Source organism: Triticum aestivum, chromosome 5B (assembly GCF_018294505.1).
Source record: "Triticum aestivum cultivar Chinese Spring chromosome 5B, IWGSC CS RefSeq v2.1, whole genome shotgun sequence".
Lineage (NCBI taxonomy): Eukaryota > Viridiplantae > Streptophyta > Magnoliopsida > Poales > Poaceae > Triticum > Triticum aestivum.
In genome coordinates this window covers 580,464,047-580,480,854 of record NC_057807.1, presented here as the reverse complement: position 1 = coordinate 580,480,854, position 16,808 = coordinate 580,464,047, and the positions used below count along the sequence as shown (strand labels likewise).

The 16,808-nt window shown below is 44.7% G+C and overlaps 1 long non-coding RNA gene across 1 annotated transcript; it reads right to left on the bottom strand.

The window, feature by feature from the left end:
* Window positions 1–2,830: 2,830 nt before the first annotated feature.
* Window positions 2,831–12,303, bottom strand: LOC123117002 (uncharacterized). The gene is made up of 6 exons (XR_006457254.1): window positions 11,964–12,303; window positions 11,780–11,853; window positions 11,512–11,684; window positions 10,245–10,456; window positions 3,162–3,260; window positions 2,831–2,892 (listed from the first exon to the last, which is right to left on the bottom strand). It is a non-coding gene; the product is annotated as an uncharacterized lncRNA (long non-coding RNA).
* Between the last annotated feature and the right edge of the window lie 4,505 nt (window positions 12,304–16,808).

The window sequence follows — 16,808 nt, the reverse complement described above, 5'->3', positions numbered from 1 at the left end:
GGCCAACAGAAGACTCCAAGGCCGGAGACCGAGCCTACCACTACACACCTTGCTTGGCACGATCAACCACAACTCCTCTGCATCAGTGATGATGTTGTACCATATTGAGCTACATATGAATGCCGTATATGAGAAATCTGAAGCTTTACGAGACATCATTGTCGATTGTTTACTTTACGAGTAATTTACACAACCTAGTTCTTTTTTTTGCGAAATTAGAAAACCTATTTGAGCTGTAAGTATACTGCATCTAGAAGGTAAACAGTGACAACGCCTTGTCTTAACCATAAGTAACAAGCCAGATTATAAGTCTTTTAAGTATCTTAGCACACCTCTGTTTCCAAAGAGTTAACGGGTTATTTTATCAATTCCAAAGAGCTATACACTACATAATCTTGGATCAGATCTAATGACTGCAGCAAGTACCAAAGCAGAGGCATGCTACTCTTACAAATCTAACATGGAGGCACACAAATCAATGGTTTAATAAAACTGAAGCAATTAATGGTGGTGGTTGGTTTAGCAGCAGCAGGATCTTTTCACTAGCATCCCTTAAGCACGGATGACAATACATCACCATCAAGAGTATTTAGGGGTGTCATAACCCATACTATGCAACATGAATCCATAGTTTCATCTCCGTCCTCATCTAAAAATCAAGTGTTAATGCAAAACTAAAAGTAGCAGCTATGAGAGATTGAAATCTATACGAGTGGGATATCAATAGATTGCACACACTCTTGCAGAATCGGGAGGTCACGATTCAGAAGAGCTGGAGAGCAATACACAATCTAACATAAGGAGACACATAAAAAAGTTGTAGTAGTAGTAAGCTGTCAGCGCCAAATTGATGCAAAACACTGGTGAGCTGACTTGGCACATTAACTTTGAAACAAAAATCATGAAATTGTTAATGTTAACGATAAAGACTTAAGAGAAGGTGTTTGATGCTACAATGACTGAATCCAAAGAACATGATAGTATTATGGTGACCAAGGCCAAGAGACATTAACAGATAATCAATGGTGGTGTCATTATGTCTAAATTGATACTGAACTGTAGTAGTAAGCTCCATTGTGTCTCTAAAAGTCTAATTGATACAATACTGCCTTACAGTAACTCTGGAACAAGCATCATAAACAAATATTGATGACGAGAAAGAGAGGATGTTCGATACTATATGATGACTGAGGTATGACAAAACCAAAAACATGCATGGGCAGTATCCATCGAGTCAACTAAACAAGTGATATCAACTACTCCCTTCATCCCGTAATGTAAGATGTTTTTTGACACTACACTAGTGTCAAAAAAAACGTCTTACATTATGGGACGGAGGGAGTAGTTAACATCTACAAGTGAATGAAGTCTGTACAAACGGGGTATCAATTGATTCTACACTGTTGTAGACTATGAAGAACAGGACACAACACAAATACTCCCTCCGTACCAAAATATAAGACGTTTTTGCAGTTCAAGGTAGTATAATTTAAGGATACATAACATAAAAAAAGCTTTGGTAGTAAGCTCCTTAGCGTCTAGATTGTGCAAAACACTAGTGAGAAGACTTGGCATGTTAATGATAAAGATCTGCTGGAGGCGTTTGATGTTACAATGATTAGATCTAAATAACATGGACAGGACAATATTTATGGTCACCAAAGCCAAGAACACAAACGATGATAATGTGGTAAGCTCAATAATGGCCAAAAAGGCAGAATATGTTTGACGCTATATGATGACCAAGGTATGACAAAACCAAGAACATGGAGAGAGAGATATACTAACAAGGAGAGAGAGAGCATGGCACAATGGCCGTCGACACGCAAGAACATGGCCCGACGGCCAGCACAAAAATTACCAAAGCTTGAAAATTCAAGTCTGTCATGGCACCTGATTCGCTTGCATCGCAGGAATGCATAGATGGCCCAAGATTACAAATTTTCAAGCAGAATGACATAAATCCCACCCACACAAACTTTAGAAGTGTACTAGTGCAATCTGACTCAGTTTCAAAATGAGAAACAAGTCTCCCTTTTTTCCGTTTGATGAAATGAGAAACAAGTCTCCCTTAGATATAAATCAACTTACAAATAAAGTTGCATAGATTTTTGTTGGTGTAGCTTGTGCAGTAATGATAATTGAAAACCAGCTTGACATGATCATTTGTAGCCTCTTTTAGTCAGGCATAAAAAGAATGAAATATGTTGTCCAATTTTCGTCAGGTTATAGAGATTCAGTCTATTACGCCATCCATGTGACTAGTTTGCAGAAGTGTAAGTAACTAAAGCAAACCAGAAACCATTCCCAGTTACAAATTTTGTAACTGAGACAAGACAAATCTGCTCATCGTGCTTTAACGAGGAGGGAGAGCAACTAGCTTACGAGGGGACGGAGGAGGACAACGGATGCAAGCAGGATGACATGGTCGAGCATGATGCAAGAAGGCTAGGTCTCGGGTGCTAGTATGAACAGGTCGACCCTTCCCTCCTCAGGCTCAACAGCCAACATTCCATTGTTCTCGTACCGGCCAATGGGCGTTCCTCCATACACATCTACCTGCACAGCTGAGGAGAGAATTCAGAAATGTCGATGGTCCAAAATAAGGTACCTAGAGAATAAAACAAAGCAAAGAGAAGGGTGCTTAGTAACCTCGAAAGGTGTCATCAACGCGGCAGACAGGTTTCTCCCAAATTGATTGCTTTGTCCTCTTATTGTAATAATACCCAGATAAAAAACAATAGCAACAAAGCAAATAAGCAAACAGACAGAATCAAGGCGTACATCACAGTCACTATTTAAAACAGGAAATGGTACAAATATGACTTACTTCTTTCCATCCCCTGAATTGTGCTCTTGCCATTCCAAATAGCTAGGTTCAGTTGAGTGCACCTGCACATTTGCTAACTGAGTTGACACAAGCAAGGATATCCAAGTTTATGTAGCATACAAAAACGAATGATGCGAGAGCTGTCTTAAATTATACTCCCACCGTCCTAAATTAGTTGACTTAGATTTGTCTAGATATAGATGTAACGCTAAAACGTGTCTAGATACATCCGTATCTAGACAAATCTGAGTCAACTAATTCGAGACGGAGGATTTACATAGTAGACAAGCATCAAGTGATGTAAATGTAGCAGAGGCCCTGCAGTACTTACCTACATGAGACTGATGCCCAGCCTGCACCATCGGTGACACAAGAGGTGCACCCTGAAAACCCAGTATTGAGCTCCAAGACGAAACAATGTTGGTTGATACTGAAATGTAACATTAATTCACTTGTCAGCAAATTATTGACAGCAAGTAGACATGAAAACCCACATTCCACAAGCAAATTGACAGGCTGACCAATGAAAACTAAAGAATCATGATCCAAGTAACAGGAAGTACAAAGGCTACTAACATCTACATCTACTCATATATGGCATCAAGTTCTTAGTTGAAACCTAGTCAATGGTCAAAACACACTCAACTTTCAGGAAAGTTAATTCTTATCTCCATGAATCTACCAAAAAATTATATTAGCTTAACAACTAGTCATACAAAGGTGCACTGGATCCAAATAAACTTGCACATCAGAAACAGGCAACACATACGCATGCAGGTTTGCTTAGAATAGACCAGTGACTGAAGTCTGTACAAACGGCGTATCAATTGATTCTACACTGTTGCAAAATATGGAGAGCAGTACACAACACAAATATAAGTGAAGGAGACATAACATAAACAAAGCTTTAGTAGTAAGCTCCTTAGCGTCTAGATTGATGCAAAACACTAGAGAGCAGACTTGACATATTAACTCTGAAATAGGCATCATGAAATTGTTTATGTTAATGATAAAGATCTACAAGAGGTGTTTGATGCTATAATGACAAGATCTAAATAACATGGGCAGCACAATATTTATGGTCACTGACGGTGTCCTGGACTAGGGGGTACTCACCACATCGTCTCCCGATTAGTTAGATTGGGCCGAGGACCCCCATGGCCGTATACTCATGGGCCAGTTCGGATAGCTGGCCCATATATACAAGGAAGATTCCACAAGACTTGGTGATCAAGACAAGGACTCCTCTCCACCGGCGTATTCGGCTAGGACTCTTGTTACCCTAGGCCTCTGGTACATTATATAAACCGAGGCTAAGCTAGTCGATAGATGACTATGACATTACTCATCATACCTCTAGGGTTTAGACCACAACATATGATCTCGAGGTAGATCAACTCTTGTAACCCCTATACTCATTATAGTCAATCAAGCAGCATGTCGGGTATTATCTCATCAAGAGAGCCCGAAGCTGGGTAAAATCTCGTGTTCATGTTACCATTGATCCTAAGACGCACAACTTGGGACCCCCTACCCGAGATCCGCCGGTTTTGACACCGACATTGGTGCTTTCATTGAGAGTTCCGATGTGTGATCGACGAAAGGATCAATCGCTCGACTGTAGGTCAACTGCAACGTCGGTTTCTTCGTCACCAGCCCGACTGGTCACCTTGGCTTGACCAAAGGACTGCGCCTTACCTCGGATCGTCATGTTCGGATGAGGTCCTTCATCAACATCAACTCCGATCTCTATCAAGATCATGTAGGAGTCATCCATGGAGCTCGGGGGGTCAACATCAACATTGCCCTCGGGCGACCGTGCTATTTTTCTGGACAGCAAACTCATATCCGCTGTCACCGCCTCCTCGAGTGTCGCATAAATGATTGCTTCGGTGGAATTATGCGGAATCTCCGACAATCTCTGATATACCGGAGCCCTGTTGAATCTGGACGGGAATCCGGGCGAGTTTGGAGCGGGGTGTACAGCATCTAGCTCAGACGTCCTTTGGAAGATCCAACCGTTGATCGGCTGCGGAATTCCCATATCTACCACCTGCCAAAAATTCAGCTCGATCCGACCGTCCAAACTCCGGCAACCTTCCGATTAGTGCATCACTTTTCGGATCTGTTTTCTGCTCGAGAACGAATCCGACCCAAGTTCATCTTCTTTACGAACGGGATTTCGGACATCCTTTTTGAAGGACGTTTTCGTATGGGGTATTGTGTTTTGTTCTCAAACACATCCCACTAGTATCAAAAGTATTCTTACAATACAAACTTTACCGTCGCGCCGGTGTCAAACCAGCTCGACAACATCACTCCACGGCGGCCGACCTGTGTTAGACATGTTGTCGCTTTGTTGAGCCGAGCTCAACTTCTTCGGATCATTATCTCGGCCAGCCGAAAAATGGTTCGGCATCACGAAGGATAAATCGTCACCAACTTCACCGCCCCACGGATTACATGAAGCGGGCACACCGGCATCGCCGCACGGTCACTTCATCAAGCCAGCATTGACCGCGTCACAAGTTACAACCTACCTCGGCATAGCCGCACTGTTGCTTCTTCAAGCCGATGTCCATCACGCCGAACTACTTCAACACCTCGGCTGACACGGCAGCTGCAACGTCTCCTTATCGACCTGCGCTGCCACCTAGGCTAGACCGAGGACTTCGCCATCTCTTCATCAACTTACTTCGGAGACTTCGGTGTCACCAGCCGGCCAGCTTCATCACATTAGCTGGACCACGGGCTTCGCCGTCGCGAGCCAACCTTTGTCAGGATCGCCATGCCATCGCTTCATCACCCATCAGGCAATGGGTGTGCAGATCGAGTTTCAATTTTGGGAGTAACCTTTCTTCGGACCGCTACAACAAATAAACCAAGTGCTATTAATCCCAACAATTTTTGCTTGTTTGGGTTTATTTTTTCCAAGGAATTATTACTCTGCTTTGTTCCATCATCTATACACAGGCCTATCAAATGGTGGTCGCATTAACTACGGTCGCATGGTGGTTCGGTCAGTTTCTGTACATTGTTTGGCGAACGCCGTATCTGGAACTTGGACCGACCTGTGAATTCGGGCTTTGCCACACCTTTACCACATCACGCCCTGCATCGACATTGACCTCGACGCTCACGCCATATCTCTTTCATTATTTACTTCACTTGTATTAAACAAGTAGAATTTTATATATATATATATACATTATTATCTTTATTTGTCATTACTTTTTGGTTTGCACTATTTTTTCTGTGCAGCCAATTGACTTAGACTGAGTCGCGTTGTCGCCTCCTTCAACCGAAGTGTGTTGTCGCCTTGGCGCGCCGACCTGCTCCATTACCGCGGCTGGACTGAGGGCCTCATCTTCTCGGAGTGCCGAACTCTCGCCTCGGCCACCTGGGAACCAGCCTGAGAGGCTGGAACCTTGTCCCGCATCAAGCTCAGACCGCGTCATCAATGCCGAACACATTAACCAGCTAAGTCGCTCTTATGCTTAAAAGCTTTCAGTTTAAATTTTTGTTCGGCTCAACCAAGCATTATAACTTTTTTGGCAAAAAGTTGTTTGCGAAAAAACTCCTTGTCATAACTTTGTTTGTGACACACATATTCAAATACCCCGTTTACTTGGGGGCTCCCTTGCTGGAGCTTTTCCTCTTGCATATGATTATACTTGTACGGCTTCGCTCCTTGTTCGTGTATTACACCACAATATGCACCATATTGACCTAAGTGATTTGCAAGCTGGGTTGCCTGGCTCCTGTGCTTACCTCTACGTTCCCGATTGTTCGGCTAGGGAGTAAAGGGAGCACCTCTGCGATTGTCACGACCCGGTTCTTCCGAGCTCTGACCTCAGACTGGGTGAAGCCGAAAGCTAGCGCTCTTATTGTTTTCAATCATGGTCGGCACACAACGGAACTCATGAGTACAAAAAATTTATTGCACAAGTCTCATAAGAACAATGAGCAACCGAAGAAAGGTATCGGTGGGGGTACTATTTTCTTCGAAGATGCTTCTTACACTTCGTTAATAATATAGCATAAGTTCCCTGAGCGTGCTTTGTCTGTTAGAGCCTTATGGCCTGATTGCCTGGTTATCGGAAACACCGTCGATATTCTCGACAGATGGAGTACATAACACTTTTCGACCCTTGGTCGAAGAGGGAGAAGCCGACGGTCGATTAAGACGCGTTCAAAGTTCGGGTGAACACATATATGATATAAGTACTTCGGTACATACAATCATTATACATAAAATTATTTTTACCCAAGTCACATGGGGGATCTTAAATTTATGTGAGCTGTTTTATAATAAGTGTTCTTCTTCTTAGTCGTTGCAAAGTCTTTTTTTCTATCACTCCTTTTTTCAACGCGAGTGTGCGGTCAATAGACGAGGAGCCTGATTTCTCTCTCAAAGCCGTTAAAGTTTGCTAAACTGGCCTAATGAGAAGTACTCCTCCTTCGGGATAGGAGGTTGAAGCCGTAGGCTGACCCGCTTGAAGTCTTGAGATAGGATGTGTCATGTTAAAGCACGGCAGAAGCACAATTCTTTTTTCTAAGACAAATTTCTGATTGGCATCGAACAACAGATCTAGTTCGGACGTCGAGTTTTTCCTGACCTTTTTTGGTTTTCCAAGTTTGTGGCACTTTTAAACTATTTGTGTGTTTTCCGCATAAGTCTCGCAGTGCAATGCCGGACACCTTTAGAGATTCGGCAAAAATTCTCGGATATTGCTATATATGCATCAGTTTCAAATTGTGTCTTCAGTCAATAGTTGGGTTGCCCGGCTCCTGTGCTTGCCTCCTATTTTCCGCTTTGTTCGGCTAGGTGCACAAAGGGAGAACCACTGTGATTGTGCTTCCAGCTCGCATGGTTAAGCACGGCAGTAGAGAAAGCCGAAAACTAACTGCCACAATAAGCGTAAACTGGTCAGCAGTCCCATGACTATGTTAAATGACGGGCCGTTCATAACATTGGCTGAAGTGTTTACGGCTTGACCTCGGCTGTCGCCGAACACTAAGCGGGGGGCTACTTGCTGGCCTCCCAACTTTAAGCTCCTATGACTATGTGAAAGTTATAAAGCCCGCATATCTGATTGCCTCGTTTCCGCCAACACAATCGCCTTCGGGCACTGAGTCGTCGGCTAAGGGTTGTTTTGTTATTTCGGAAACACCCTGCGTAGCATCTACAAGGGGGTAGAAGCTGACGATGGGCCACTTTCAGATTATAAACGGTCGCAACGGAAGTGAAAATTTGGGTTCATCTTGACCATAGAGTTTGGAAGCTTTCCCCGAACTAAATCCTCAGTATTTTCCTCCCACATTGATCGGAGCTGAGGTTTCATGATCATGCTTAGCATGACAACCCAAAGAAAGGAACCGATAGCGGGACTATTTTCTTTGGACGCTGTTTCTTATGTTAAACAATAATATAACATGTCTCTCTGTGTACCTTTGTTTATAAAACCGTATGGCCGGATTGCCTTGTTTGCCGTAAATCTTTGCCCTCATAAAGGATTTATAAAGTGGGACAAACACTCCCCGGCTACTGGCCGAGAAGGTTGAAGCCGATGGCCGGTCGACAAAATTTTGTACAATGCGGATCCGAGCATTGATGATGTAAAGTACTTGGATACATAGAATCATTACACATAATTTGTGATTTTACTTTGGATATCGATCCTTAATTCGGCCACCCATGCCCACATTAAGGCTCGGGGGCTACTGGGCTTCGTGTTTATTATTTACAAATATTAAAGGGGTACATCGATCCACTGATCTGGTGTCGCCACCCGACCAGTGTCTCGGGGGCTACTGCATTGCCTGTCCAATGCAGGAAATTTAAAGTGCAATATAGTTTTTGAGGAGATTATTATCCTCAGGTTGGTCGGCTGCACCCAACCTGAGTCTTGAGGACTTTGCGCACCGCATTTCTATTCCTATGTATGCTGCCGAGCTAGGAGTTGATCCTCAGGCTGATTTCGCACATCGACCTAAGTCTCAGGGGCAACTAGGATCAGCGGTTTCATGTTTTCCTTCAGGTGCATCTCGGGTTTTAGACCAACGCACACACCTTGAGGGCTACTGGCTATATATCTCGGCAGAGAATAAACTACACCAATCAAAAAATCAGCCCGCAGTCAGGAGTGGTGCACCACCACAGAAGCAGTCCGGCATTAAGCTCGAGCACTAGTGGCTGGCTCCATAGAGGGCATTTCCGGCATTAAGCTCGGCTAAACTCCTTCAACTTTTTGAACCCAGATGATCTATGACATCTCGGATATAGTCCGGCGTTGGAGCTCGGATACAGTCCGGCATTAGAGCTTGGACACAGTTCGGCATTAGAGCTTGGATACATTCCGGCATTGGAGCTCGGAAGCAGTCCTGCGTTGGTGCTTGGCTGCAAGAGATACCTCGAATGTAATCCGGCGTTGGAGCTCGGACGCAAGAGGACACTGTCGCCCGGGAATAACTTCAAACCTGAGGTGTGGCATAATAATAACAAGGAATTGATAAAGGCCGGAAACTTAAAGGGGCTCCTCAGATACCCGACATGTAAACTCTTTGGATTTACTTCACGATCCTCAAGATCGAAGATGAGAAGATTTGTTGAACCAGTTTTCAAGACTGACGGCCGAAGATGAAGAACAGTTCGGAAGAATCGAGGAGCGTCCCCAACTTGAAGACCTGTTCAGGAGGCTACTGACGGTGTCCTGGACAAGGGGGTACTCACCACGTCGTCTCCCGATCAGTTAGATTGGGCCGAGGACCCCCATGGCCGTATACTCATGGGCAAGTTCGGACAGCTGCCGCGTATATACAAGGAAGATTCCACAAGACTTGGTGATCAAGACAAGTAGTCCTCCCCATCGGTGTATTCGGCTAGGACTCTTGTTATCCTAGGCCTCTGGTACATTATATAAACCGAGGCTAGGCTAGTCGATAGATGACTATGACATTACTCATCATACCTCTAGGGTTTAGACCACAACATATGATCTCGAGGTAGATCAACTCTTGTAACCCCTATACTCATTATAGTCAATCAAGCAGCATGTAGGGTATTATCTCATCAAGAGAGCCCGAAGCTGGGTAAAATCCCGTGTTCATGTTACCATTGATCCTAAGACGCACAGCTTGGGACCCCCTACCGAAGATCCGCCGGTTTTGACACCGACAGTCACTAAAGCCAAAAACACAAACGGTGATAGTGTGGTAAGCTCCATGATGGCTAAATTGATACAGAAGTACATTCCAATAATCCTGAAACAAGCATCATAACAGAATATGATCACCAAGGTATGATGAAACCAAGAAAATGGCACGACGGACAGCACAAAATTACCACGGCTCAATGGTCGTGCACACACAAGTCATGAGAGAGAGAGAGAAGAGGAGGGAAGCGATGGCTTACCACAAACTATTCTGGATTGGAAGAAGAATCGAGGCCACCAGAGGGGCGGGGAAGGAGGCGTCAGAGCGGAAGAAGAAGTCAAGAAGCCATAAGCATGCCACACGACGTTACTTGAGACCACGCTGAGCTGAGCAAATATATTGTGCACATGCACATCTCTCAGTTTCCTAAAAAAGAGTGAGATGTTGAGGACCTTTAGGTTCAATCCAAATCTGCAGCAAAAGGAAGAATGAGTAAAGTACGAAAGAAGTAAAACATGGCGATACAAGTATGCATTGAAATGAATAAATATGGTGTAGACGTACAGGGAACTGTAGTGCAGATTTACCATTTGAGTATGAAAGTTAAGATACATAATTGACGGATTTCTAGCACTATGTAACACACTTGCTCAATGGAAACAGCCAAAATACATTGTGGGCCCTTTGACAGTACCAAGTATGAGCTTCAGGTCACAGGCTAGCTCCACTTGTAAGCACCGAGAGTGGACAAGTTCAATCGTCTGGAGTCAATTTACATGAACTCAAGAGGACCTAAAGGTTACTGCAACTGTTGAGGAGATTGGGGACATCAGAATCTTTGAATGCAAGGTTCTACATGCTTAATATTGTGGCCATCTAAAAGCTAACTCACACAAGGGAATCAAACAATCCAAAAATACCAATACTCACTCTCCAACAGTTCTACAGCGTAATATTATGCAGTGTATGCATCTAAAATTCCTTGCCAATTTGCCACGGTCAAAAAAACAAGTTTGTCATGGCACCTGATTCGCTTGCATCGCATGAATGCATAGATGACCCAAGAATACAAATTTTCAAGCAGAATAACGTCTGTAAATTCCATCCACACAAACTTTAAATAGGTACTTGTGCAATCTGACTCGTTTTCAAAATGAGAAACAATTCTCTTCTTTTCAGTTTGATGAAATGAGAAACAAGTCTCCCTTAGATATAAATCAACTTAAAACTAAGTTGTGTGGATTTTTGTTTGTTTAGCTTGTATAACAATGATAAACAGTAACCAGCTTGACATGATCACTTGCAGTCTCTTTGTCCCATCAAGTCAGGCATAAAAGACTGAAATATGTTATCTATTTTTTTCCAGGTTACAGAGACTCAGTATATTGTGCCATCCATGTGACTAGATTGCAAAACTGTAAGTAACTAAGGCAAACCAGAAACCGTTCCCAGTTGCAAATTTTGTAATTGAGATGATACAACTCCGCTCCTCTTGCTGCAACAAGGAGGGAGAGCAACGAGCTTACCAGGGGGCGGAAGAGGACGACAGACACGACCAGGACAACATGGTCGAGCGTGATGCAGGATGGCTAAGTCTCTGGTGCCAGCACGAACAGGTCGACCACTCCCTCCTCAGCACAACGGCTGACATCCCACTCTTCTCGTACAGACCAATGGACGTTCCCTCACGCACATCTACCTGCATAGCAGAGGAGAGAATTCAGAAATGTCGATGGTACGAAATAAGGTACCTAGAGAAAATAAAACAGAGCATAGAGAAGGTTGCTTACTAACCTCGAAAGGTGTCATCAACACAAAAAGCAGGTTTCTCCCAACTTGATTGCTTTGTCCTCTTATTGTAATAGTTCCTAGATAAAAAATGATAACAAGCAAAGCAAATAATAAGCAAACAGACAGAATCAAGGCCTACATCACCAAGTCATTATTAAAAACAAAATATGATAGAAATATGACTTACTTCTATACATCACCTGAACTGAGCTCTTGTCAATCCAAATGGCTAGGTTTAGTTGACCGCACCTGCACATTCACTAACTGGGTTGTTGCATAAGCAATGGTATCCAATTTTGTGTAGCATACAAAAAAGGATGATGCGAGAGAACATCAAGTGATGGAAATGTAGCAAAGGCCCTGCAGTACTTACCTACATGAGAGAAACTGATGCCCAGCCTGCACCATCTGTGACAGAAAAGGTGCGCCCTGAAAACACAGGGTTGAGCTCCAAGACAAAACAATGTTGATTGATACTGAAATGTAACATTAATTCACTTGTCAGCAAATTATTGACAACAAGTACAATCAACAACCACAACCCGCAAGCAAATTGACAGGCTGACAATGAAAACTAAAGAAGCATGATCCAATTAATGTTACAGTAAACATCAACACATCTTGTCAACGAGGCTGCTAGCATCACCATCTACTCTTATACAGCGTCAAGTTCATAATTGAAACCTTCAATAGTCAAAACAAGCTCAACTTTCAGGGAAGTTAATTCTTATTTCAATGCATCTACCAAAAAAATTATAGCAGCTTAACAACTAGTCATGCAAAGGTGCAATGGATCCAAATAAACTTGCACGTCAGAAACTGGCCACGCGTACGAATGCAGGTTCGCTTAGAATAGACTTCAAGGAAAGTTGTGACAATAAAAATTAAGTCCAAACTTACAAGGTCCAATGGATCCACATAAACTTGCACATAAGAGAAGTACAGAAAGCAGTCAATACGACTAGTCAGGCCGCAAAAAGATATCACAACCAACCTGCAATTAGTCATCTAGAGTTGTATGGATCCAGATATGCTTTCACATTAGAAACATCAAGGTCTCAAAGATCAAACATAACTCACATTCTACTGTGCAGATTAACGCAGCACAACAACATCACCATGTACTCATCTAACCCATAGAGTCCTTAACTACACCTAGTCAATAGTCAAGACAAGCTTAGGGCTCGGTAAATTAATGCATATTTCCATGCTCGTCTAACAACAATGGTGACGGATTACTTGACTGAGCAGCGGGTGTATTGCTCCAAGAGAAGTCTATATCGACTAGTGCTCTAACCCATCCACTGCTGCTCCTGACGGCGGGCTACCATAGAAAGGTGATTAATCACCTGCAGGGGCAGAGAGGAGCTCCAAGTGGATCATTGTAATCAACAAGTCCCTGCAAAAAAGTTTTCTTTCGGTCATAATCAATCATCAATGAAGGAGTGTAGATCAACTCATCCAAGCGAGGCAGTAGGCATTTGTTAACATAATCCCATCTAGTACATCATATGTCTAATTAAACTTGTACTCCCTCTGTAAACTAATATAAGAGGGTTTAGATTACTATTTTAGTAGGTATAATCCTAGAAGAGCAACCAGCTAAATGTGCTAACAAGGATAGCTACAATTATCAATAAGGAGAACACATGCAATAGCTAGAACCAGTTCTAGGAGCAAGGTAGCATTAATGGTCATGTTAACACGGGCCACTGTTCAGACACAAGAAAGCAGGGTAACTAACGGAGGTTGAAAGAATCACAAACACACGTTCAACACATACAAACCAACCACAGAAACTAATTAAATGGATGTTTTCATCCTTATAATTGGCAGTGAGCATTATGGTCCAAGGCATCCCATAAATCTGGCTTGACACCAAAACTAAAGTAATCCCTGTACACTCTCAGTTTACTACTGTTATGACTCCCTAAAGTTCATCACATTCAGCGACCAAAACTGAAACTACAATAGCATCAAAAGTAAACTTTGCTGAACAGAACAAGAAGGGAAAAGAAGCATCCATCATCCATTGAAAAGATAGAAAACATAATTGGCTGTATGGTCATGTCCATCACATAAATCTGCCTTGTCAAAAAGGTATATAAATAAATGCCATTATCCGTACTGTTTGTGCTTGCCACACATGCAGAAACTGCGCTGGACGTAAATGCAAAATTGGGTGTTCCGTTCTTAAAGGAACAATTAGTGGTACTTTGGGAACACCTATGTCGGTAAGGGCAGCGTACCTCTTCTGGTAAAATAATCAGAACACCTATGTCCTGATTGGCGTGTGACCCGGCTTTGCACTTTGACCTTGAATCAAGACAAATCAAATGGAATTGTCAAGAGAGGATCAACCCAAGGCTGGCATGGCATGGCATCAAGTGAGGGAATCCTGCACTAATCTTTAGCCATGAACAGTAACTAAGAACTAGAAATTGGGGATTTTTAGATAATTGACCTAGAACAGAAGAAAGGGTAGAATTGCGTTTTCCAGGGGCATCTAACATGTACAATGACCACCACGACCACCAATTAGCAAGTATTCATTGTTGATGTGCCATGACCATGAACCAATCACAATGTTTTTTATTTGTTGCTTCACAAGGTCTGATCTTAGGCTACGTACATGTTGTCTTTCTACCAAAATCTAACACTTAGTGATGTTTTTCAGATAGAGGTGTTAATATTCTCTCTGCTGCTGCTGTCCTTTGTGACACCATACCAATGCTCTCTTGGAAGGATTCCTTGTTGTTATGCGTGAATCACCATGGCAATTCCTAAGTGTCAACATTTTCTACTCTCAAAACACAGAAAAAAACAAGGAGCCCTGGGATCTATCATCACGAACAGCAAGAGTTGAGGGAGTGGGAGAGATGCATGCTGCGAGGAGGGCAAGAAGGACCTTGACGCGCTCCAGGGGAGGGATCCGAGCACCATGGCTGCTTGGAGGTGTTGGTTCTAGTCAGCCCTTGGCGCCGGTGGTCCTTGTTCTCCCCCTCTGTCGTCGGGATACTCTAGACAGTAGCGCCAACTTGACGAACAACCTGCGAAATCAAATCGAAACAAATGAGAGAGTGACAGGGGAGGGGACCTTGTGGACGAACCCCATGGCTTGACTTGGGCACCACGGAGGGGAGGTACTACTTACCCGAGCTAGGAGGTCGCCATCATAGACGACGTGGAGCACACCGGCGCAGACTACGGCGACAAAGGCACCTTCTTCCGTCGAGCTCGACCATGTGCGGGGCGTCGTCGTCCTCGCCCTGCTGCTTCGAATCGAACAAGCAGGTAAGGGGATTGAGGAGAAGAGGAGAGGGCCTGGATCGATGGAAGGTAGGCAGAGCTCACCTCGGTGGTCGCCACAGATCCGTGGGGGGCACGTGGGGCGTGCAGCGGAGGTGCGCCGGCGACCAGCTGCGGCTAGGTTCTCCACCGGGACGCCGTTGCCATACACCTCGAGGTGGATGGGACGGCCGTCGCCGTACACCTCGAGGTGGATGGGACGCCATTGCCGTACACCTCGAGGTGGATGGGACTGCCGTCGCCGTTCATCTCGAGGTGGATGGAACCGCCGTCGCCGTACATCTCGAGGTGGATGGGACGCCGCCGCCGTACATCTCGAGGTGGATGGGCCGCCGTCGTCTTGGTCGCCGGGAGGCGGAGGAGAGGTAGAGTGGCCGCGGCGGCGGCTGTGGCCGTGAGTTTTGCTCTTGCCGAAGGTGGAGGCGTCGCCGGTGGGGGAGAGTCGGGGGCGGCGGCGGCGGAGCAGGGGGAGAATGGATCGGGAGGAGTTGGTTGGGGTTGCAATGCACGCACGCACAATTTTCATTTCATTCACAGTGGGTGGGAGCGTTTTCTCTCGTCAATTTTTCCGCCCAAAATTTTTGAACCTCTTTGGCTCCTCGTATGCAACGCCAAAATTATGGCCCAAGGTCTCGATGCGATAATTCGGGAAGACCAAAGGCCTATCAACCCCGCAGGCGGCGGCATAGTTTTAGTTTTAAAAAATGAACCGAGCCGACGGTCCGACTGGAAAACCGAGAACGGCGCCTTTGTTATCGATGAATACTACTAGTAATCTACATCGAATATTATGTGGGTTCATTTGATGCCATGTCAACAATTTGAAAAAAAGCATGTTGAACGTTCAGGTTTTTTTGTCACAAACAAGCCAATGAACCGGCCAGTGTCCTATCCGACCAGGGCAAGTCATGCAACGTGAACACCACAGTGGGCATCGCGTCGAACACCCTGGGTGCGCTCACTAGAGAGCACGTGCTTGGTCTCTCACACGTAGGTACGCAAACGGAAAGGACGAGAGGGCAACAACACACGCATGCATGCAGACTTGGACATGGTCACGATTGTCAATTGCCCGCGGCCGTCCAAGTTGAACGTGGAGGTACGAGCTCGGTTTGTGTGAGTTGATGTCGACCGCGCGGTGTGGATTCGTGGTGCAATTTATTGATGTGCATACGCACGTAGAGAGGGTGGGGCGGGTTAGGTCGGGTGGGGTTGGAGCAGACCTAGGCGTTGTCCGGAGAGGAACGATACGACATAGTGCTATGAGGTCGTGGGATTGTTGGAATCGGCGACCTCGTGGCAATGGTCGGAGAGGAAGACTGGAAAAACGATGTGATCTTTGTACTTGGCCGCGGAAAAAAGAAGCGGTCGAGACACGTTTATGGCCGGTATATATATATATAGCTGACTTTGCGTGGGAGCCTTGGCGGTCCTGCCATTGCATACGTCTAACCGCATGCTCGTTGACCGAAGCGGAGTTTGAAAAAGATGCGATCATTGTTGTCCATGCTGGAATTGACCGGCGAAGAGGAAAGAGACGAGGCTCGGACGCACGCATGCATGCATGCATGCTGGTCTTGGTCTTGGATTCGCTGGGGAAAAAGTCTTTTTTTTCTTGTTGCGAGTTCGTACTACATACTAGGTGTACGTGATAGTGAGACGGCCACGGCCGTGTCGCATTACGCAGCTAGCTACGCGTATGATCGATGCAAAAGAAAGAAAA